The sequence below is a fragment of the Ranitomeya variabilis genome, chromosome 3 (genome assembly GCF_051348905.1).
Source record: "Ranitomeya variabilis isolate aRanVar5 chromosome 3, aRanVar5.hap1, whole genome shotgun sequence".
Lineage (NCBI taxonomy): Eukaryota > Metazoa > Chordata > Amphibia > Anura > Dendrobatidae > Ranitomeya > Ranitomeya variabilis.
In genome coordinates this window covers 80,147,485-80,173,321 of record NC_135234.1, presented here as the reverse complement: position 1 = coordinate 80,173,321, position 25,837 = coordinate 80,147,485, and the positions used below count along the sequence as shown (strand labels likewise).

The following is a 25,837-nucleotide window of genomic DNA, read 5'->3' as shown; positions in this document are numbered from 1 at the left end:
CTCTGCAAGGACATGTGGGGGCGCAGGTCGTCGTCATAGCAAAGACAACAGTCCCCCAAAATAAGCTAGTTTTCTCCTACCTTGGGACATGTAGTTCTGGAAAGGCCATTGGTTTATTATATTAAGGTCAATAAAACTACATTTCCCAGGATGCTGCGGGGCCCAGCAGAGTGCGGAGGCGAGAGAGGGGGAGGAGGCTTCGGATATGGATTTGATGCCCTCTAGTGGCGGTATGTGAATGTTACAACTGGTACCTGTGTCAGCTGCAGAAGAGATCGTGGCTGAGAGAGAGGTAAGAGGCAGCAATTAGTGGGTGCAGGAGTTGGATGAGATCAGCCAGTGATAAACACTGAGTATTATGGGGGCAGTAATGGAGGGGAGGGCTAAGATTTCCTGCACATATTCTTGACTGCTGTGACTATAGCATGTGTCCTGGAGGATATGTCCAGCTCTGTTTGCATTATTGTACCTATGTAGAAATAATCCACAGGCTGAAATCCCAGTCCTGCCTGCTGTGTAGCAGACTATTGATCTGTCCTCATCTGCATGGACTGGTGCACTTGTTCTGTGCTGATCTGCTGCAGTGCAATGCTACTAACCCCTGTGCTCTCGGTATACAGCGGATAGCCGTGCGTGCTATGTAGGATACTGCTGTACGTGTAAGTATATAGGGTGAGGGCTGTGCTAGGAACCGCCATACGTGTGCGCTATGTGTGTACGCTACATGTACACAGTCACGGTGTTACGCAGAGGCAGCTACAACACTTTCTACAATGCAAAAAAGATGGTAAAATGCTACAAAAAAAGGCACAAATGGGTTTTACATTATGTAAAAAAAAAGTTACACTTTTTCCAGAAAGTCCCCATAAATGATTTTTGTGAAATCTATGATTTATTCCTACTCATTAAATAGTACCTAGAATTATTGGTCTCTGTTCACATGTCCTCTCGGATGTTCCCTTTTCGGAACATGTGGAATATGTGATCCATTGTTTCAGTTATGAAAACAGAGGGGCACCATTGGTTATTATGGTTTGTATGCGCTTTTTGGAAAAACTTTTTTTCCCATTCTAAAAAAAAAAATAGAACTCAAACAGATCCCATATAATCACTGGGGCCCCTCTACTATTATTTGCACAAGTGATGCTATGGATGATCTACTCTTTATGTTTGTTCCTGGAATGACCAGACTGATACTAAGCCAAGGATACACTGATCAATAGGCATGGGTTGTACATACCATAGAGGAAGGTAGGGCTTCTGTTATGGGGTCAATAAAAGTTACAAAATTCTATTGCCCCATTGTTTTTCTGCACAAATATGTTTGGGTAAGAGCATTAACAAGCACCAGGCTTTCAAAGAATGGCATAGTGAAAGTCGTGAAGGGGCGTAGTGCGCTCCACTTTTGCTCTTGCTAAGCTTCTCTATGCCAGTCCAGTGCTATGTCTCCAATTGCTGTAATTATGGGAAACTATCAAGTCCCCCAAACTCCTAAATTGCCCCATTAGCTTTCAGACCTTTATTCTGTCTGTGATGCTAATTACTAGTGATGAGCGAGTATACTCGTTACTCGAGATTTCCTGAGCACGCTCGGGGGTCCTCCGAGTATACTTTAGTGCTCGTAGATTTAGTTTTCATCGCCGCAGCTGAATGATTTACATCTGTTAGCCAGCATACGTGCATGTGGGGGTTGCCTGGTTGCTAGGGAATCCCCACATGTAATCAAGCTGGCTAACAGATGTAAATCATTCAGCTGAGGTGAGGAAAACTAAATCTCCGAGCAATAAAAAATACTCGGAGGTCACCCAAGCGTGCTCAGGAAATCTCGAGTAACGAGTATATTCGCTCATCACTACTAATTACTAATGGACCTATTTGCACTAAACGAACTTAGGTACTGCCGCTCGCTGTTTGCAAATTAACCCGGACTAGACAGGTGAGGCGTTTACTAACCAATAGGGTTGAGCGAAACGGATCGTTCATTTTCAAAAGTCGCCGACTTTTGGCAAAGTCGGGTTTCGTGAAACCCAACCCGACTCCAGCGTGGGATCAGCCACGTGGTCGGCGATCTTGGCGCCAAAGTCGCGTTTTGTATGACGCCTTCCCCGCCATTTTTTCAGCCAATTAAGGAGTGTGGGCAGCGTGATGACATAGGTTCCGGCCTGGTTTCTGCGGCGTCATAGAGCCATATTACCGTTTGGGCTGCAGTGATTTCCGCAGTCAAACACAACATATGCTTTGCACGGAGGGGAGAGAGAGAGAGATTAAGTAAATGTAAAAAATAATCCACATTGACTTGCATTGGGTTTCGTGTTCCGGTCCGGAACCCGACTTTACAGTAGAATCGGCCAATTTCACGCGATCCGACTTTCGAGAAGGTCGGGTTTCACAAAACCCAACTCGATCCTAAAAAAGCAAAAGTCGCTCAACCCTACTAACCAAGTCCAGGCTCAGTATCTGCAGTCATCATGCCCCATGGATGTGATTGATTTTTATCAGATTTTTTTTATTCTGTTTCTTTGTCCAATGTGTTTCTTACAGGTTGGCATTTGTTTTATTAGTATGTAAAAAAAAAAAGCTTGCAAACTTCACTTACCCAATAGACAGTAAAAAGTGGGCAGCACTAGGATTCAACATGGCTGGCCTCAGTTTCCTGTCTCGGTCTTTTTTCATTGCCCATTGACTTGAATATGCAATTTTGATCCACAAAATGATAGAATGTGTACTTGGTAGACATGGAGCCTTTCTGTCACCAATGTGGGGTTATTGGGGTTTCAGTGCCTTGTAGTGATGACAAATAAAAAGGGGTTGTGTGACTTGGGACAAATGAGAACCATCAAGGGGCCATATGAAGAGAAGAGTGTGTCATGGTGCGCTGTACTATTTTGGTAAATCTGTTACATTTATTATGGCAGAATTATTATAACATGGACACCAGGTATAGTTTTATGTGTGAATTTAGGCCATTTTTTGCATTGGTTGTTTTATACATAAGGGATAACTGTTTAAAAGAACTCAATATGTGGAACACAATCGAGGTTTATATGTCAAAACCCAGCAAGCCGTGACAACAACACGTCGCAGTTACAGATTTACCGGCGTCGATTCTTGCAGCCGGTGACGCTGTGTTGGAGGTATTTTATCTGTATGATCCCAAGCAGAGCTGAGAATGGAGCAATTTATGCCAGTGAACAATCCTCCCACTCCTTCACTATAATAAGATTTATTTCCAAGCTGAAAACACAGTTCTTCCAAGATACGGTAAGTGAATTTTATTTTAGAAACTATGGACTTTTAAAAATACATTATCGTTGATGTGAGATGTGCTTATACCTTATACCATGCCAGAAATGAGAAAGATCATAATTCAGTTATTGTTATCCCCATCATAGCATAAAACCCCCTTATATTTCCAGCAGTCTTCCAGATCAAGCAATTACTCCATGAACCAGGGGTGTAACTGGAAGCTTATGGACCCCAATGCAAAATCTCCATCATGGCCCCCAACCATACTGGTCTTTAATAGTATTGGGCTTCTGTACACTTCAGAACAAAATCCTCAACAAATTCTGTGATAGAATGTTGTAGATTTCACCCTATACGATACAAAAGTAATCGGCTGTGATAATCCACAGCATAAATTTCCATTCTACAGATTTAAAATCTTCTCAGGAAAATATTGATATATGGTGTGACCGCCCTCCACCTTCAAAACCACATTCATTCTTCTAGATACACCTGAATTTTTTGAAGGGATGTTGTTCCAAACATCTTGGAGATCTAGCCACAAATCTTCTGTGGATGTCTGTTGTGCAAATCGTTCTGTCTCTCCAAGTAATCCCACACAGACTCGATGGTGGAATCAGGACTGTGGTGGCCATATCCTTCTTAACGCCTTGTTTTTCTTTACACTGAAGATAGTTCTTTATGACATTGGCTGTATGCTTTGGGATGGTTATCCTGCTGCAGAATAAATTTGAAGACAATCGGATGCCTCCCTGACGGTTTTGCATGATGGATAAGTATCTGTTTTCTCAGCATTGAGGACACAATTAATTCTGACCAAATCCCCAATACAATTTGCAGAAATACAGCCTCAAACTTGCAAGGAACTTCCACCATGTTTCTCTTTTACTGCAGACACTCATTACTGTACTGCTCTTCATCCCCTGATGAAGCTATATGTGAAACGCTTGTCGGGGTACTGGGCAATGTGGTCTGTCTCTGGGCCATTTATTATGATTTTTGGTGGGTATGGGTGCTTTTGGAGTGGAGTATTTTGTTATGAGCTCTTCCCTTTGAGTAGGTATTTTGAGAAGTAAGGCTCTTTACCATGCTTTTTATGGTATTCCTTTATTATATATTGTTGTACATTTAGATGTAAAGTGCCGTAGTTTTACTGCTTGATTGTACTATTACACATTTTATCAATTGTACTGAGCCTTTGTGTGATTTACCACTGATAGCACTTGCCCTTTCCTTCTGGATTTTATGGAGTGTTTTTATTCCTTCTTCTTTAGTAGTTCTGTATTTATAATTGTTTATAATCAATACAACTTGGATATATTTATATATGAGATTTTGTTTATTTTTTTGTAATTTACTTTAAAGAGTAATTTTTTGGTTTGCAATTTTTACCTGGTAGAGACCTTGCTGATGCAATACAACTACCTTGTGTCTTGTTGCTGTGCTCAGTTTTACCATGGTGTATGACCCTTGACATGAAACAGTCTTCACTTCCTCACCATTGTTGAAGTTTTTCACTGTTCCTCACCCAGTTTTAAGCCTCCTACACAGCTGTTTCTGTTTAAGTTAACAACTAGGTTTCAACCTACATATGAAAATGATCATTATTACCCCATTTGTTACTCATACACCAAACTTTAATCTTCCAAAATCCCTGAATTTGTGCTTGGGTGCATAGATGAACTGATTCTATTTCAAAGGCACCGGTCCGTTGAACTTTCTTGTGCTCTAACTTGCGCTTTGCAGGTGGCCTAGCCTGCTTCCATGTTATGAACTGCCTGGGCCTATTTAAGGGCTTCTAAGACACCCGGGCCTTGGTACTGAACCTGAGACTAGACTTGCAGTTTGTGTGTTCACAGCAGCCTGGCTGCGGGCTGCAGGACATCTCCTATAGACCAAACCGCTTCTCGTTCTTCTTCCTACTTGTCTGAGACTTCTTTTGTCTCCAGAGTTCTGTCGGCTACCTGTCTCTGTGTCCTACTTCAGTTTTCAGAAAGTCTTGCTGCTTCCTTGGTTGCTGGCTTTCTTGTTACTCCGGAGTGTTATCTGCTACCTGTCTGCGGTTTCCAGCATTGCACTCTATCTGCTTGCCTGCAGTTTCCTGGTGTCCTCCACTTGCCTGCAGTTTCCTGGTGTCCTCCACTTGTCTGCAGTTTTCCTGGTGTTCTCCACCTGCCTGCGGATTTCTGCACTTGCAATCTCAAAAGAACATGGATACTCCAGCTCCAGCAAGATGGATAGGAAAAAAAAAAAATCCTTTTTCTTTTCCTTTATATTTTATTGTAAATCCAACATGAAGGTAAAAACAAATCCTTACAAAAGGTAGACCAAACAGGTGATTGTGAAGATATGGCTACGCGTTTCAACCAAAATAGGTCTTACTCATGCCTATGCAGCCCCAGAAGTGAGCGCTACACATATAGCACACACAGACCTAGGACACACCCCTCGTGTCACATGATCATTGTGTAAGGTCCTGGAACCACATATATTTAAAATAATTTCTACAATACTATACAAAACATTTTAAAACATCAACAGTAATGATACATAATTTCATTTCTCCTGTTCATGCCAGCAGGGAAACGGGTATTTAGATTATAGATCCAAAAAGCCTCTCTTGTGAGCAGGCGTCTTTTTAGATCCCCCCCCCCCCCCCCGCCCCGCGATATGACAGATAAACTTTCTCAATGCCGTGCACTTTCACAGTTGTTATATCCCCATTATGTTGCATACAAAATGTTTTGACACCATAGACATATTCCTATTTGTCATATTACGATTAGTAGCATCTCTAATATGTTCAGTTACATGTGTTTTTAGTTTTCGTGACGTACATCCTATATAGGAAATATGACATAGTGTACAATCAATCTTGTAAACCACATTTTTAGTATGACAGTTAATAAAACTATTTATTTTGTATTCTTTGGTTCCTTCTGAGTTTTGGAAAATATTACCAGGCTGCATATGTGCACATGTACTGCACGCAGTAGTACCGCACCCGAAAAACCCTTACATTCTAACCAAGTCTTGGATTTAGCTTTAGCTGGACCCGAACTCGGGCAATAATGTCTCCAATAGTTTGTGCCCTCCTTGCTACCACACTAATTCCATCTTTTAAAATATCCAACAATGTATCATCTTCATATAGGATAGGTAGTCTCTTATTAATTATCCCTTTAATTTGATTACACTGAGAGGAAAACTGCAAACAGACATATGGCTTTCCATCATATTTTTTCTTTTTCCTATTTGACACCTCACCATTATTAGACATTATCAAATCCTCTCTCTGTTTTTTTATCCACTATTTTTATGGCTCTGTTTAAAGTCCAGTTTGGATATTTGTGAGTTTTAAGTTTATTACTAAGTTGATTGAATTCTCTTACCCTATCCTCCTCCCTACTGCAATTTCGTTTCAGCCTAGTGAACTCACCCACAGGTATTGATTTAATGGTGTGGGCAGGATGACTACTCCCAGCGTGTAGCAGCGTGTTAAGGCCCCGTCTCACATAGCGAGATCGCTAGCGAGATCGCTGCTGAGTCACAAGTTTTGTGACGCAACAGCGACCTCCATAGCGATCTCGCTATGTGTGACACGTACCAGCGATCAGGCCCCTGCTGCGAGATCGCTGGTCGTGTCAGAATGGCCTGGACCTTTTTTTGGTCGTTGAGGCCCCGCTGACATCGCTGAATCGGTGTGTGTGACACCGATCCAGCGATGTCTTCACTGGTAACCAGGGTAAACATCGGGTTACTAAGCGCAGGGCCGCGCTTAGTAACCCGATGTTTACCCTGGTTACCAAAAAAAACAAACAGTACATACTCGCCTTTCGGTGTCCCTTGCCGTCTGCTTCCTGCTCTCACTGACTCCCGGCCGTACAGTGAGAAGTGAGAGCACAGCAGTGACGTCACCGCTGTGATCTGCTCTCGCTGTACGGCGGCTCAGTCAGAGCAGGAAGCAGACGGCAAGGGACACCGAAAGGCGAGTATGTACTGTTTGTTTTTTTTGGTAACCAGGGTAAACATCGGGTTACTAAGCGCGGCCCTGCGCTTAGTAACCCGATGTTTACCCTGGTTACCCGGGTGCTGCAGGGGGACTTCGGCATCGTTGAAGACAGTTTCAACGATGCCGAAGTCGTTCCCCTGATCGTTGGTCGCTGGAGAGAGCTGTCTGTGTGACAGCTCCCCAGCGACCACACAGCGACTTACCAACGATCACGGCCAGGTCGTATCGCTGGTCGTGATCGTTGGTAAATCGCTTAGTGAGACGGGGCCTTTACCACTCACCGGCTTTACATGTGTCTTACTTCTAACGCATTCCCCAACATGGCCATACAAATCCAAGTCCAGAAAGGAAATATTGCAAAAATCATGAACAAAAGTGAATTTGATACCACAATCATTCGAGTTGATGTATTTTATAAATCCCGGTATGGCAGACACATCGCCCCTCCAAATGATGAGAATGTCATCGATGTATCTGCCATACCAGGAAATACACTCAACAAAGGGATTATCGGCAGAATAAATAAATTTTTGCTCCCAAAATGCCATAGTTAAATTGGCTAAACACGGTGAGTATTTAGCCCCCATGGGGACTCCCGACTTCTGAACATATATTTCATCCCCAAAAGAGAAAATATTGTTTTGCATAAGGAAATGTAAAACCTGTAAAGAAAAATTAATCAAGTCCTCAGAATATTGTCCATAATCTTTTAGATGAAATTCTATGGCTCTCATTGCTATGTCATGAGGTATACTAGTGTACAGAGATACGACATCGCAACTCAGCCAACTGTATTCCTGTCTCCATATCCTACCAGAGAGTATTTTCAAGACTGCCTTGGAATCTTTAATATATCCTGGCATTTTTATAACAAGGGGTTGTAATAGTGAATCCATCCACTCACATAAATGTTCCAACATGGATCCAATACCCGATATAATAGGGTGCATAGCTGGTAAACCGTCCCCTTTAAGTATTTTTGGGAGACCATACATAATTGGTAATTTAGGGGACTCTACATATAAATAATCTGCTTGTTTTTTGTTGATAACCGCTAGATTGACCCCCTCCTCAATTAACCCAGCAATTTAAGCATTAACCTCTCTGGTCGGATTATTTATAAGTTTTTCATAGGTATATGTATCGGACAAGAGTTCATACATTTTGTCCTTATAATCCTTTTCATTCATTATAACTATTAGGCCACCTTTATCGCTTTTCTTGATAACAATATTTTTTAAGATTTTATTTCATCCAGTGCTTTCCGTTGCTTATGGGATAAATTATTATGGAGTTTCTTATTTTTAGTGTCTTGTAATGATTTTAAATCCTTTTCAATCATTTCTTGAAATTTATCCATGCACTCAACTCTCGTTTGAAGTGGATAAAAAAAAGGATTTTTAGTTTTTTCAGATGTATTAATAGAACTGTCCGTTAATTCTTCATGCTGTTCCTTCGATAGTTTTATAAGGCAATTCAATGCCACTTGTTCTTCAAAGTCCATGTTTTCAAATTCATTTGTCTCAGGAGTAGTATCACATTTAGATGTTATAGCTTCATCCATGAAAAAATAAAAAAATGTTTTTTTATAGTTAGATTTCTTATGAATTTGTTAATGTCCAAAATAGTCATAAATAAATTAAAGTTGGAGTCAGGTACAAAATTCAGACCTAGAGCAAGTACATCTAATTGCTCTTGTGTTAAGGTTTGGGAGGATAGATTAACCACATTATTTATTTCCGCTATTTCTGCTTCTTTTTGTATCGGGTCATTATTCCTGGCGGATTTTTTGTGCTGCCTCCCGCCTCGTCTTTTTCGTTTTTTGATGCTTTTTTATATCTTTTCCTATTTTCTGAGATGTTATTTCCTATTGAGACATCTGATGCACTAACATTTGTGTCCGAGGAATCAATATCCGTTGATGATTTCTGCACTTCCCTGCGGTTTCCTGATGTCCTCCGCGTTCCAGCGGTTTCCTACATTCTACCTGCTTGCCTGTGGTTTCTTGACATCCTCTGCCTGCCTGCGGTTTCCTGCACTCCACCTGCTTGCCTGTGGTTTCTTGAAGTCCTCCACCTGCCTGCTGTTACCTGCACTCCACCTGCTTGCCTGTGGTTTTCTGACTTCCTCCACCTGTCTACCTACGGATTCCAGTCCCTCTACTCCCCAGCCTGCTGCACTGATGCCTGTGGCCCATGTACCCACCTGGACCTTGGGCTTAGAGGATTCACCTCACCTTAGTGATCCCCTTGAACTTCTCATAACAGTATGCAGTTTATTTTGGAATATCTGTTTGTCTGCTTTATAAAATAAAAAAAAAGTAAAAAAAAAGCTCACACAAAATAAACAATACTTTTGATATAAAGGGAGTCTGTCACCCCCCAAACTAAAATTATACCATTGATATATTCATATAGGGGACTTAGGCCCTATAAAATCATAATTGTAGTATATCAATAACTTTATTAAGTGTTATGGCATGAATAAATAGAAAGTAAAAATAATTTTTTTTTTATATTTCGGCAGACTATAAATAAAATGAATCACTAACATATACAGTCATGTGTATAACAAAACATGTGTAATTGCAATAATTTTTGGGAGAAATACTTCATTAGCAGGAACAATTTCAAGGGTGCCAACACTTGACTGGATGTACCCAAAAATTTTACAAAAATAAATTGATCCTGCAAGAAAACAAAGTCTCATACAGCTATTTTGATCTAAATATAATACTGTTATTAATAGATAATATTTTCTACCTAATATTGAGGGGGTCACAAATATTCACAAGCTCAATCTTCTGCAAAAAAATAAAATTGAAAAAGTGTAAACCTTAAGCAAAATAGATATATTGATGTTATTGCCGTTTAAGGGGTTTGTGCAACTTCTGAAAATATTTTAACTTGTGGGGGTGATTATAAAGTAATAAAATAAGGGGTATTCACCAATTTTAACCCCTGTGATTCCAGTATTGACAGTTTTGGTGGTCTTTAGTAATTCAGGTAAAAAAAAAAAAAGACTTGCATGCTCCATAAATCTTTTGTATTCTCCATGCAGAATATTGTTTTGAGAAGGAGCAATGTATCTGTTCAGAATTAACAGTTATTTCTGAAAAACAAACAAAATAGTACATTATATTCCTTCTGTATAGAATACTTCACAACAAAAAGATATCAGCCCAATTCTCCTTACATACTGCCTTTCTAAAGTTATCCTCACAGCACTGGCTGGAGACCACAACTACAATCTGGCGTCAATGACCTCCTTCTGACATTGATGAGTCACTTTCATGTGTTTCTGACGTGGCAGTGGAAATGATAGAAAGTGCAGTGTAAACAGGCAGGGTGCATAGATTTTGTGAAAATGAAGATGCGACAGTATAATTAGGGTTCCAGGGTACATTTAGGCTTTGTTTAGTTTAATAGCCTGTTTAACAGGCCGACCGCAGTTCCCGAGTGCAGAGAACGACCTGTAATTGATCGCTCTGTGCGCATTGAATGTGACCGATATTGTTCTCTGCAGCACACGTCTGGTTTACATTGTCTTTTTCTTTCAATGTACATACTGTTTTTTTATGTTTTAAAGGGCGGGTGCAGATGACTGTATTTTCGATCCGAGTGCAATCCTACAAAACATTGGATTGCACCCAGACCAATGTTAGATTATGGGGCCGTGCACATCTGATTTCTTCTTTAGACAAAATCTGTCCAAGGAGAAAAATAAATAAAAAATCGCTGCATGTCAGAGTTTGATCCAATATTCAGATCGCACTTGGCCATGCAAGTCAATGAGTGTATGGAAATCATGGTACTGCACTCGGATGTTTATTTGAGTGCAGTCCAATTTCCACAGGCTGACACAATGGAGTTTTTTTTCTCAATCTCCTCCTCATCTGAGAAAATGGGATCACACTGTGAACACACTCTCATCAGATCGTGATTAGTATAATTTTAGCATAATCAGCCCGATTCTTATGGATGAGAGAGTATACGGCCGTCCGCCCTGCACTACTACTGTATGTCCAAGTGGATTTGTATTGGTATCATTTTTACACCAAGGTCCAATTGATCTGTATAAGTACTGTTTTTAGCCCATAGACGTCAGTGTGCTGAGTTTAAAAACTTACCGTATCTTCAATGTTCGCATAATTTACTTGTGTGCATAGTTTTTTTTAAAATTATTATCTATATATACAGGGGTGGATTAAGGGTAGCCAGGGCCCCGGGCTGTTCAGACTCTGTGGGCCCCTTGGTCATGCGACGGGGTCATCATATATGTGAACCAGATTATTCCAGAAAAATAGTTGCTGAGTGAAACTCCACTTTTCACCTATCACCAGATCACACATATAACCGGCAGCATTTGTTTTGACCAAAAGATTTTTCAAGCCGCCACCATAACACGGTAGACACTTTGGGCCGGGTCCTACTCTATTGTAACCTATTAAATATTTGTTAAAATATGCAATACAATTTAGGTATATTTTTATTCATTTTTCAATTTTTAAAATGACCAATAATATCACATGCAAGGAACAAATACAACACCATGACCAGACCACATATTACCACCAGTGACCGAATAATATAACATACAAGGAACAAATCCCACGGCACCATGACCAGACCACATATTACCACCACAAAGTGACCGAATAATATCACATACAAGGAACAAATACCACCGCACCATGACCAGACCACATATTACCACCACAAAGTGACCAAGTAGCACATACAAGGGACAAATACCGCAAAACCATGTCCAGACCACATATAACCACTACATAGTGACTGAATACTACAATACTGATCAGTAATAAAAAAAAACACAATACTATCACCATAAGAGCCATTATACACAGGAGATCTGTACTTAGTATGCTGTGTCTGTGTAGAGGTTATACAGTGATCACTGGTGACATTATACACAGGAGCTCTGTATATAGTATACAGTGTATAGTGTCAGTGTATAGGTAACACACTGACTCACCAGTGACGTCTCTAGGTGAAGTCCTTCATCTTTCATCCAGCACAGATCACCATCACTTCATCCAGCCAGGACTCATCTCTGCAGGAAATAACACAGTTATCTCGAGCTCCGCTTGCAGAATACATTACTTAATTTTTCCCAACTTCTACATTACACCACATGAAGAAAAAGAAGCAACATAGTGTCACTCTACACAGTAAAAGGCCTGCCCTCTCATTTAAAACAGTATACTAACAAAATAAACTACCGTATATAATCGAGTATAAGCCGAGATTTTCAGCCCATTTTTGGGGGCTGAAAGTCCCCCTCTCGGCTTATACTCGAGTCATACCCAGGGGTCGGCAGGGGAGGGGGAGTGGGGGCTGTCTAATAATACTCACCTGCTCCTGGCGCGGTCCCTGGTTCTCCCGGCGCCCCAGCTTCTTCCTGTACTGAGCGGTCACATGGTACCGCTCATTACAATAATGAATATGCGGCTCCACCTCCCATAGGGGTGGAGCCGCATATTCATCACTGTAATGAGCGGTGCCATGTGACCGCTCAATACAGGAAGAAGCTGCGGCGCCGGGGAACCAGGGACTGCACCGTGCCAGGAGCAGATGAGTATAATGGGGAGGGGGAGCGCAGCGCTGTGCGATATTCACCTCTCCTCGTTCCAGCCGCTACTCCGTCTTCAGCAGTGATGCTCAGGTCAGAGGGTGCGGTGACGTGGTTAGTGTGCGCCCTCTGCCTGAACGTCAGTGCAGAAGACGCTGAAGATGGAGCGGTGGCCGGAAAAAGGAAAGGTGAATATTTAAAGTGCCGGGGGCCTAAGCGACGAGAGGTGAGTATGCAATTTTTTTTTTATCGCAGCAGCAGCAAATTGGGCAAGTGTCTGTATGGAGCATCTTATGGGGCCATAATCAACGTTTGTGCAACACTATATGGGGCAAATATCTTTATGGAGCATCTTATGGGGTCATAATTAATGTTTGTGCAGCACTATATGGGGCAAATTTATTTATGGAGCATCTTTTGGGGCCATAATTAACGTTTGTGCAGGATTATATGGGGCAAATATCTTTATGGAGCATCTTATGGGGTCATAATTAACGTTTGTGCAGCACTATATGGGGTAAATATCTCTATGGAACATCTTATGGGGCCGTAATCAACATTTGTGCAGCATTATACTGTGCAAATGTGTCAATGGAGCATCTTATGGGGCCATTATTAACCTTTATGCAGGATTATATGGGGCATATTTTAATATGGAGCATCTTATGGGGCCCATTATAAACTTTATGGAGCATTATATAGGGCGTATTTTGTATGGAGCATCTTATGGGGCACATCATGAACTGTATGGAGCATTATATGGGGCTCCTGATTCAATATGGATATTCAAAAACACAACCTACTGATCTCTCAATTAATTTTACTTTTATTGGTATCTATTTTTACTTTTGAAATTTACCGGTAGCTGCTGCATTTCCCACCGTAGGCTTATACTCGAGTCATTAAGTTTTCCCAGTTTTTTGTGGCAAAATTAGGGGGGGGTCGGCTTATACTCGGGTCGGCTTATACTCGAGTATATACGGTAAATACATCACTGCAGTAATAATATCCCTAAATTAGTCCCTATGGTAATAATATTCCCCATCCTGGCCCCTGTGTGTCTCATTCCTGGCTTCAGCCATATGTTCTCCCATCCTTCCCTCATGAGTATCCATTCTGCCCCATCTGTCTCCATCATATCCATCCTGCCCCATGATCCTGCACGATCTGTCTCCAATCCAGCCCCCAGTGTCTCCAATCCTGCCCCGTATCTCCATTCTGCCCCCTATGTCTCCAGCATTCGGCCCAGTGTCTCCAGCATTTCTGCCCCCAGTGTCTCCAGAATTTCTGCCCCCAGTGTCTCCAGCATTTCTGCCCCCAGTGTCTCCAGCATTTCTGCCCCCAGAGTGTCCAGCATTTCTGCCCCCAGAGTGTCCAGCATTTCTGCCCCCAGAGTGTCCAGCATTTCTGCCCTCAGTGTCTCCAGCATTTCTGCCCTCAGTGTCTCCAGCATTTCTACCCTCAGTGTCTCCAGCATTTCTGCCCTCAGTGTCTCCAGCATTTCTGCCCTCAGTGTCTCCAGCATTCAGCCCCCAGTGTCTCCAGCATCTCTGCCCCATCTGTGTCCAGCATCTCTGCCCCATCTGTGTCCAGCATCTCTGCGCCAATGTGTCCAGCATCTCTGCCCCCAATGTGTCCGGCATCTCTGCCCCCATCTGTGTCCAGCATCTCTGCCCCATCTGTGTCCAGCATCTCTGCCCCCAATGTGTCCAGCATCTCTGCCCCCATCTGTGTCCAGCATCTCTGCCCCCAATGTGTCCAGCATCTCTGCCTCCAATGTGTCCAGCATCTCTGCCCCAAATGTGTCCAGCATCTCTGCCCCATCTGTGTCCAGCATCTCTGCCCCATCTGTGTCCAGCATCTCTGCCCCATCTGTGTCCAGCATCTCTGCGCCAATGTGTCCAGCATCTCTGCCCCCAATGTGTCCAGCATCTCTGCCTCCAATGTGTCCAGCATCTCTGCCCCATCTGTGTCCAGCATCTCTGCCCCATCTGTGTCCAGCATCTCTGCCCCCAATGTGTCCGGCATCTCTGCCCCCATCTGTGTCCAGCATATCTGCCCCATCTGTGTCCAGCATCTCTGCCCCATCTGTGTCCAGCATCTCTGCCCCATCTGTGTCCAGCATCTCTGCCCCATCTGTGTCCAGCATCTCTGCCCCATCTGTGTCCAGCATCTCTGCCCCATCTGTGTCCAGCATCTCTGCCCCAAATGTGTCCAGCATCTCTGCCCCAAATGTGTCCAGCATCTCTGCCCCATCTGTGTCCAGCATCTCTGCCCCATCTGTGTCCAGCATCTCTGCCCCATCTGTGTCCAGCATCTCTGCCCCCAATGTGTCCAGCATCTCTGCCCCATCTGTGTCCAGCATCTCTGCCCCCAATGTGTCCAGCATCTCTGCCTCCAATGTGTCCAGCATCTCTGCCCCAAATGTGTCCAGCATCTCTGCCCCATCTGTGTCCAGCATCTCTGCCCCATCTGTGTCCAGCATCTCTGCCCCATCTGTGTCCAGCATCTCTGCCCCCAATGTGTCCAGCATCTCTGCCCCATCTGTGTCCAGCATCTCTGCCCCCAATGTGTCCAGCATCTCTGCCTCCAATATGTCCAGCATCTCTGCCCCTAATGTGTCCAGCATCTCTGCCCCAAATGTGTCCAGCATCTCTGCCCCAAATGTGTCCAGCATCTCTGCCCCCATCTGTGTCCAGCATCTCTGCCCCCAGTGTGTCCAGCATTTCTGCCCCCAGTTTCCAGCATTCTGGCCCAGGCCCCCCAGATCGCCACTCTCAATAAAAAAAAAAAAAAGACTAGTTCTTCTCACCTAACCGTGCTCCTTCGGCTAAGCTCCCTCCTCGCAGCTGAAGCGCGCAATCGACAGCAACTGACAATGACATCAAACGCCGGCGACATGCGCGCTGCGGCTGCCGTCAGCTGCCAGCCTCCGATTGGCTGGCGGCTGTTAACTATTGATGTGCAGATGTGGGCCCGCATGTCAATAGCGTTAAACTGCCGCAGAGCTGGTAGGGACCCGGTGAGCAGATGAGATGCGGGCCCCCTCTGCCCACCGGGCCAATACGCCAGTGAGGGCAGTAATGCCCTGATGGCGGCGGTCAATCTGAGCGGTAGCCCAGGGCCTCCCCACACCACTGGGCCCTGGGCTGCCGCCCAGATTGACCTCATTATAATCCGCCCCTGTATATATATATATATATATATATATATATATATATATATATATATATACTAGATGGTGGCCCGATGCAAATGCATCGGGTATTTTAGAGTATGCATGTCCACGTAGTATATTGCCCATTTACGTAGTATATTGCCCATTTACGTAGTATATTGCCCTGCCATGTAGTATATTGCCCTGCCACGTAGTGTATTGCCCAGCTACATAGTATACAGCACAGCGACGTAGGATATTGCGCAGCTACGTAGTATATTGCACAGAGCCACATAGTATATTGCACAGCTTTGTAGTATATTGCCCAGCCTTGTAGTATATTGCCCAGCCACGTAGTATATTGCCCAGCCTTGTAGTATATTGCCCAGCCACGTAGTATATTGCCCAGCCTTGTAGTATATTGCCCAGCCTTGTAGTATACAGCAGAGCCACGTAGGATATTGCCCAGTGATGTAGTATATTACCGAGGCACTTATGTCACAGGTCCAAAAAATAAAAAATAAACATACTCACCTAACGATCCTAGGGCCCCTTGTAGTGTATCATACTCACCATTCTTGTCGCTGCTCCTCTGCGTCCCGCCTCTCCTCTTCCTGGGATCCTGTGCAGATGGTAGTGCTCGGCTTCAGGAAAATGGCCGCGGGATGCCGCGCGTGCGCAGATCGAGATCGCGGCAGCCATTTTCCTGAAGCCAAGTTCCATTGCAAGTGCCAGGGCTGGTGGGAGCAGGACCTATGAAGACGTCGCGGTCACATGACCGTGACGTCACGGCAGGTCCTTGCCGCACACCAGCCCTGGGACGGGACCTCACCGCAAGCTGACGCTTGTAATGGAGCGGTCAGGGGAGCGTGGCGAGCGAGAAAGGCGGCGGAGGGTAAGTATAGCAGGTTTTTTTATTATTATTATTTTTAATATGCATATTTTTACTATTGATGCTGCATAGGCAGCATCAATAGTAAATAGTTGGGGGACACACAGGGTTAATAGCAGCGGTAACGGAGCCCGTTACACCGCGGGCCGTTACCGCTGCCATTAACCCTGTGTGAGGGAGATTACGGAGCGGGCGCCGGGCAGTGAGTGCAGGGAAGTAGGGGAGGGACTAATCGGACTGTGGCCGTCGCTGATTGGTCGCGGCAGCCATGAAAGGCAGCTGCCGAGACCAATCAGCGAACGAATAATGGTGACAGAAGGACAGAAAGACAGAAGTACCCCTTAGACAATTATATATATAGATATATATATTATTTTTTTATCACGCATATTTCTGCAACATTAGAGAATCAAGCAATAGTTTTTCAAATGAAATGGAACAAATATATATATATAAGCTGAATAGCATAGAACACAGTATAGAAGAAATCCTAATACAAAAACAACAAAACTAACAAAATAAATTATGCAGTAACTAAGCAGAAAAAAAGATTAGTATTTGGCATCAATATTTGATCTGTATTATCAGCTGCGAGTGTCAATGTGCCCTGAGTCATAAACTGTAGAGTTTTTCCAAGATGAAAAAAACAACTTGCAGCACAAAGTGTAATAAACAAAATGCATATTTCTCACCTATTAAATCGCTCACTGCATACAGTCATATGAAAAAGTGTTTGCCCCCTTCCTGATTTCCTATTCTTTTGCATGTTTTTCACTTAAATCTTTCAGATCATCCAACAAATGTAAATATTAGACAAGGATAACACAAGTAAACTCAAAATACAGTTTTTAAATGAAGGTGTTTATTATGAAGGGAAAAAGAAATCCAAAACTACAGGGCCCTGTGTGAAAAAGTGATTGCCCCCTAAACCTAATAACTGGTTGGCCACCATTAGCAGCAACAACTGCAATAACTAGCAATGTGTGTTTTACAGCACTCTGAAGGAATTTTGGTCACAGTCAACTTTGCAGAATTGTTGTGTTTCAGCCACATTGGAGGGTTTCTGAGCATGAACCCACTTTTTAAAGTCATGCCACAGCATCTCAATCTGATTAAGGTCAGGACATTGACTAGGCCACTCCAAAGTCTTAATTTTGTTTTTCTTAAGCCATTCAGAGGTGGACTTGCTAGTGTGTTTTGGATCATTGTCTTGCTGCATAACCCAAATGTGCTTCAGCTTGAGGTCACGAACGGATGGTCAGACGTTTTCATTTAGGATTTTTAGGTAGAATTCATGGTTCCATTTACCACAGCAAGTCTTCCAGGTCTTGAAGCTTCAAAACAACCCAAGACCATCACACTACCACCCCCATATTTTACTGTTGGTATGATGTTCCTTTCTGCAATGCCGTGTAACTTCTATGCCAGATGTAATGGGACATACACCTTCCAAAAAGTTTAACTTTGGTCTCGTCAGTCCACAGGGTATTCTCCCAAACGTTTTGGGGACCATCAAGATGTTTTCTGGCAAAACTGACACAAGCCTTTATGTTCTTATTGCTCAGCAGTGGTTTTTGCCTTGGAACTCTGCCATGCAGGCCATTTTTGACCATTCTCTTTCTTATGGTGGATTCACGAACACTGACCTTAACTAAGGCAAGTGAGGCCTGCAGTTCTTTGGATGTTGTTGTGGGGTCTTTTGTGTCCTCTTGGATGAGTAATCGCTGCGCTTTTGGGGCAATTTTGGTTGGCTTGCTGTTTCTGGGAAGGTTTACCACTGTTCCATGTTTTCGACATTTGTGGATAATTGCTCTCACTGTGGTTCGCTGGTGTCTCAAAGCTATAGAAATGGCTTTGTATCCTTTTCCAGACAGATAGATCTCAATAACTTTGTTTCTTATTTGTTCCAGAATTTCTTTGGATCGTGGCATGATGCCTTGCTTTTGAAGACATTTTGGTCTACTACACTTTGTCAGGCAGGTCCTATTTAAGGGTTTTCTTGATTAAAAGCAGGAGTGGCAGTAATCAGGCCTAGGTGTGGCTAGGGAATTTGAACTCAGCTTCCCAAAGATGTGATAAACCACAGTTAATTTCTGTATTAAGGGGGAGGTGCAATCACTTTTCACACAGGACCCTGTAAGTTTGGATTTCTTTTTCCCTTTATAATAAAGACCTTCATTTAAAAACTGCATTTTGTGTTCACTTGAGTTATCTTTGTCTAATATTTAAATTTAAGCGCTTAAATGTGACAAACATGCAAAAGAATAGGAAATCAGGAAGAGGGCAAACACTTCTTCACACAACTGAAGTTGACACCACTAAGTACAGCACTAAACTAGAGAGGCCATTGATTAGCAGCAGCACTCATGTGCCAGTATGGCACTTAATCTGTGCTGGCATATAAATAAAGACAGCCAGGCGACTACAGGATATAACGTTATAGAATTAAAGGGGGCTATTTTTGTTTTACTGTTAGAAGACTCGTTTAAAAGGAATCTGTCAGTAAGATCGTCCCCCTAAGTCATCTACATCGGCAAACAGGTCATAGGAATCGTAATAAAATGATACCTTGATATCTGCGATCCAGTGTTTTAATCACGATAAATCCCTGTTTTTCTTAATTTGTAAGTATGTTGTTTTTCCAACAAATTTTATTGATTTTATAAATTTAATAGAGGTGAAGGGTAAAGGGTAAGGGAAAAAAGGGTGAAAGGAAAAGAAAAGACAGGCATACATATATACAGTATACTGTAGCTTACACAAACAGAAAACGACTGTAGCTTACTCAAACAGATTAAACGTAGCTCAGTATCAAACCTAATATAACTGTCGCTTTTCAATAAAAAAAAGCACGTTGTATGATGTATATAAGGGCCTGTCCTGTCTGGAATCACCTAAAGGTGATCTTAAATAAGTTGTTAAGATCTATGGGCAGGATATAGATCTCCCTGAGAATCTGTCTCAAGAGCTTATTTTAATGAAAGGGGGCATTACCAGTGTGAGGCATGTAATGACTGATAGTCTGCTCTCCTGATCTACACTGGTAACACCTCCTTTCAATTAAAATAAGCCCTGGAGGCAGATTACCAGGGAGATCTATGTCTGGCCCATAGATCTTAACAGCTCATTTACATATAAAGAAAAATGTGGATTTTTCTGCAAAAAGACATCGGATCACAGATATCAAGTTGTCATTTTATTAAACTTTCTATAAAATATATGCCAATATAGACGGCTTAGGAGGGTTGATTCTACTAACAGATTCCCTTTAATATGCAATATTAATTATTTATTGTTTTATTTATTTTTAAGCAAAAATTCTGTTTTTACATTTCTGTTTGTCATAGTCCTCCATTATCAGAGGCTATATGTAGTGTTTGCAGTACTCCCCATTAAAGGTGTCAACCAGATCTTTGATATTGATAGCAAATTGGTATTAGTAATTGATATCAAATCAGTGGTGGTTCAACACACGGTACCCACACTAACCAGTCAGCTGTTATCAAATACCGCTGCAGTTTGATGTACACAGATTAGAGGGTTGGAACAGCGTGGCACCTTACAATGTCTAGTGGCTGTTATTTTGGTACTGCACGTTAACTCCATCTCACTTTAATAGGAGCCGAGCTGCAATACCTGAACATTTAATTTACTGATGCCGAGTTGAGCCAAGAGAAAGCTACTTTTTCCGAGGCGAAGCTGCTTCAGGAAAAAGCCAGCAGCCTTGTTACAGAGGCGGCTTTGTTGGCAATTTTGCAATTATTTTTGCTCTGCTACCTGTGTCTTGTTTCTATGATTTAAACAATAAGAAGCAAGTGGCTTCCTAATGGTAGACTCCCAAAGAATGGATATTCTACTGCTTTTAACCGCTTTACAGTTCTCAAACCCTGAGGCAGTTAAAAATACTAACAAAAGACTGAACATGTGCACAGCAGTGTCGGTTTTGCATTGCTCTGCTTTATGATCTTTTTGGGGGGGTGTTTTTATGGTGTTTTTTCATGCAGAATCTGCCTGAAAAAGATCTGTGCCCATACCCTTACCAAGGTTTTTCAAAACCTTTCTTCTTAGGACTGACCCAGTGTTTTGGAAACTACTATGCAAGCTGTACTGTGCCCTGAGCCCTCTACTTTGAAGGAAAGACTAAAGAGATGGAGTTTACATGGCGCTGAGTTGGTGATATAGAAAGTGGTGGGTGAAGAGCTAACTTCAACTTCGAGACGGGAGACAGCACCAGGACAGAACCCGTTCAGGGAATGAGCAAGTTAGCAAGTTGATAGAAAAAGTGATGAGGTGTTGGTGCACTGCCTGGTAAAAAAGTGCAATATTCAGCAATTTATAAGTCACCTTTATTGGAAGGTCACAGTTAATAGATCACAAACTGGTTTTATGCTCCAGACAGGTGTGAGGGAGGGCCAGGGCCGTAGTCGTGGCTGAGAGTATCTGCTCATCCGTACCGTGGCCTCCTGCCACATGGAAACAATGTCCCCTTTTTAACGTACTTTCAACTACATCTTCTGCACCGTCAGGGTCCCATCTGAGCAGCCGAAGTTCTGCTGTGGGTGTTGTTGCACAAATAGAGACAGTTCACGTTCAACTTAAAATAGATAACTTTACCGGTTTCTTCTCTCAGCACAACCATGTCTTTTGCAGCATCAACATTAGGTTCCACGCATGATATTTCCTTTGCCTTTTCAGTTACAGCATCAACATTAGGTTCCACACAGCACATTTCCTTTGCTTTCCCTGTGCCTTTCAGTGGGTTCCCGGGATGTCCCGGCCCACTCGGTATCGCATCGTTCTCCCTGTCCAGCCCCACTACCTTTAGGAGTTCTCTTGTCTGTTTCGCACCAGACATAAGGGCATCAGCCCAAGTAGCAAGCTGCCACATTTTCGGAGCGACCTGTGGTACTGTCCTGCTGTGACTCTTGTGGTAGCTCCTGCTCTCACTACCACTGTCACTGCTTCTTGCACCGCTGCTGTTACTGCTTCTTGCACTGCTGCTGTAGCTGCTGCACTTCTTGCCCACTGACCCTGGACGGCTGGGCTTCCCTCTTTGAACGTTGCATCGCCCACTATGTTGCCCCGGGCTCTAAGGCCCTACAGGGCTGCCTGGGCAATCTGGCCCTTCTGGCCTGTCTCTGCTCCCAGACTACACTCTAACAATACAGCAAATGCTCACTATCTTATCCTACAGTTGGCCCCTCCTATGTTAACTATTTACACTACCATGTGTACTAATGTATCCCCATCTAGTGGACTAACTTACGTCCTGCACTTTCCCTACCTGTACAATAGAAAACATATAGGAACATGACAATATATAGAGTAAAGCATGCATAGCAATTCACATTTATACATTGCATTAACTTGAGAAGGGAGGGGTACAAGACAGTCCTGATACACCCTTTACACAGGAGCCTTCTTAGGTGGTTAACATCACCTGTCCGGAGCCGGAAACCAGTTTGTGATCTATTAACTGTGAATTTTCAATAAAGGTGACTTATAAATTGCTGAATATTGCACCTTTTTACTGGGCAGTGTTCCAACACCTCGTCGCTTCTTCTATCAGCTTGGTGGAGAGACTGGCATTCTGCTTAAAAATTATTACCTCACATCCAATGTGTCTCTAAATAGCCTTTACTCTTCTACATGGTTTGTGGGTACTTTTTTAAAACTTATTTTATCATTCTTTTGAATTAGATCTTTCATTAAAATATTTTACATTGTACAACACTTGCTTTCCCTTAATTTGTGAACCTGTGCAGAATGTTTACTGTGGCCAATAACACATCAGATCTATGTCCAAATCTCCAGGAAGCTTAGCTTGTCTCATTCATGAGCTGATTATTTTTCTGGTGATTTGACCTTAGAGGACCTGCAACGCAAGGCTTATAAGATCATAGCTTGAGGAACTGGCAGTGTTATACTGTGTGCGTTCAAAGCATCGTGTTGCCATAAGCCGAACAACAGTGCTAATGATGCAGCATTCAAAGATACCTCATCACCTAGTACAGCGCCAACTCGAGCAGGAATGTTCGTTCTGCTTGCCTACAGAAGTTTTATTATTTTGTACTTTTTGTTATGAAGTGAGTGTTCTGCAGTTGGACGTTTGGCAGTATTGGCATTGGTCAATGTGACTGTACATAAAAATATTACATGGATACTCAAACTATCTGACAAGGAGACTGGTAATATGTAGTAAAACCTGCCTACCAAGTAGAGAACAACATGCTCCACAATGATGCTCCTTCATCTCTGTATATACTGCATAACTGCTGAAAAGTCCTTTCTAAATATTTTGTATACCATTGCAACTAATTTGGTTTTATCTAAAATAAAGGCAACTTTCTATTGTGCATTATGAATACCCTACTGCTTTGTGACGTCTACAGACCCATGTGTCTCCATTGTGTAGCAAAGCCAGGGAGGACTGAGTTAAATTCTAGCGCTACATGTCTTAATTAGATGCAAATGGCTAGCTTTGACTAAAACCAGGCAATGGGTTCACCGTGTGTCAATCTACTGGATTTTGAGCAGAGTGGAGTGTGTTGAAGCTGGTGAGTGACCAGCCAAAATGTGTGCTGTAGCTGGTAGAGACACAAGCCAAAGTCATCAGTTTGGCATATGTGAGTTATGTAGAGTACATCAGGTTGGCATCAGTGAGTTGTGTAGAAAGCATCAGGTTGGCATCAGCGAGTTGTTGTACAGAGCATCAGGTTGGCTCATGTAAGTCGTGTAAGTCAGGAAAAAAATGTAGTAGTCCTTGGATGTGTGGTACAGTTTGAAGCATTCTTTTATACCTAGGCTAGGTTTGCTTGCGAATAACACAAACTGAACGTAACAATACCTATACAGTTCAGGCAAAAATTAAGAGACCACCACATCAAAACCCTGTCATGGGCAGCCCAATCTCCTGACCTGAACCCCATTGAAAACCTCTGGAATGGAAGAGGATGATGGATAGTCACAAGCCATCAAACAAAGAAGAACTGCTTACATTTTTGCGCCAGAAGCAGAGTGAAAGACTGGTGGAAAGACGCATGAAAGCTGTGATTAAAAATCATGGTTATTCCACAAAATATTGATTTCTGAACTCTTCCTGCGTTAAAACATTAGTATTGTTGTTTCTAAATGATTATGAACTTGTTTTCTTTGCATTATTGAGGTCTGAAAGCACTGTTTTGTTTTTTGTTTTAATTTGGACCATTTCTCCTTTTCAGAAAAATAATACAACATTTATTTCTTGGAAATTCGGAGACATGTTGTCAGAAGTTTATAGAATTAAAGAACAATTTACATTTTACTCAAAAATATACCTATAAAGAGAAAAATCAGACAAACTGAACATTTTGCAGTGGTATCTTAATTTTTTTGCCAGAGCTGTATATCAGAGGGTAATATGAAAGACTCACTTCCGAAAAGTGCGTCGGGGTGTGCGCTGTACTTGGACCGGCGGACCTCAAAGGTATATGTCCCCCTTATTTCTTATGAGCTGTTTCCATTGCACTTTATCACCCCTTAAACTGCATCTATTTATTGCTCACACCACCACTAGGCATTGAGTGTATCTTTCATGCCCTCTGTTTGTTCACTGCTACAGGTTCACTATTTTGTGACACTGTTATATTCACTTCTACAGGTTTATGATGCTAGGGCACAGGCCTGCTATACTTATTAACTCTTCATTAATACAGTGGAGAAAAAAGTATTTAGTCAGCCACCAATTGTGCAAGTTCTCCCACTTAAAAAGATGAGAGAGGCCTGTAACTGACATCATAGGTAGACCACAACTATGCGAGTCAAAATGAGAAAACAAATCCAGAAAATCACCTTGTCCAATTTTGCAAGATTTATGTTGCAAATTATGGTGGAAAATAAGTATTTGGTCATTAACAAAAGTCCATCTCAATATTTTGTTATACATCCTTTGTTGGCAATGACAGAGGTCAAACATTTTCTGTAAGTCCCATTCCTCCATGCAGATCTCCTCTAGAGCAGTGATGTTTTGGGCCTGTCGCTGGGCAACATGGACTTTCAACTCCCTCCAAAGGTTTTCTATGGGGATGAGATCTGGAGACTGGTTAGGCCACTCCAGGACCTTCATATGCTTCTTACAAAGCCACTCCTTCGCTGCCCTGGTGATGTGCTTGGGATCATTATCATGCTTAAAGACCCATCCACGTTTCATCTTCATTGCCCTTGCTGATGGAAGGAGGTTTGCACTCAAAATCTCAGGATACATGGCTCCATTCATTCTTTCATGTACACGGATCAGTCGTCCTGGTCCCTTTGCAGAGAAACAGTCCCAAAGCATGATGTTGCCATCCCCATGCTTCACAGTAGGTATGGTGTTCTTAGGATGCAACTCAGTATTCCGTCTCCTCCAAACACGATGAGTTTTGTTTCTACCAAACAGTTCTACTTTGGTTTCATCAGACCATATGACATTCTCCCAATACTCTTCTGGATAATCCAAATGCTCTCTAGCAAACTTCAGATGGGCCCAGACATGTACTGCCTTAAGCAGTTAAGCAGGGGGACACGTCCCACACTGCAGGATCTGAGTCCCTGGTGGTGTAGTGTGTTACTGATTGTAGCCTTTGTTACGGTGGTCCAAGCTCTATGCAGGTCATTCACTAGGTCCCCCCGTGTGGTTCTGGGATTTTTGCTCACCGTTCTTGTGATCATTTTGACCCCACGGGATGAGATCTTGTGTGAAGCCCCAGATCAAGGGAGATTATCAGTGGTCTTGTATGTCTTCCATTTTCTTATTATTGCTCCCACAGTTGATTTCATCACACCAAGCAGCTTGCCTATTCTAGGTTCAGTCTTCCCAGCCTGGTGCAGGGCTACAATTTTGTTTCTGGTGTCCTTCAACAGCTTTTTGGTCTTCTCCATAGTGGAGTTTGGAGTGTGACTGTTTGAGGTTGTGGACAGG

At 42.7% G+C, this 25,837-nt stretch overlaps 1 protein-coding gene across 3 annotated transcripts in view; it reads left to right on the top strand.

Annotated features, from left to right (window-relative positions):
- Positions 1-238: 238 nt before the first annotated feature.
- SPECC1 (sperm antigen with calponin homology and coiled-coil domains 1) overlaps positions 239-25,837 on the top strand; it is a 543,118-nt gene continuing 517,519 nt past the window's right edge. For 2 of the 3 annotated variants that reach the window (XM_077294264.1, XM_077294267.1), the window contains exon 1: positions 240-292. The gene's annotated coding sequence lies outside the window, so the exon portion shown is untranslated. Of the gene's footprint in view, positions 293-25,837 lie in introns of all 3 variants that reach the window. The other variant, XM_077294266.1, reaches the window with a different exon arrangement.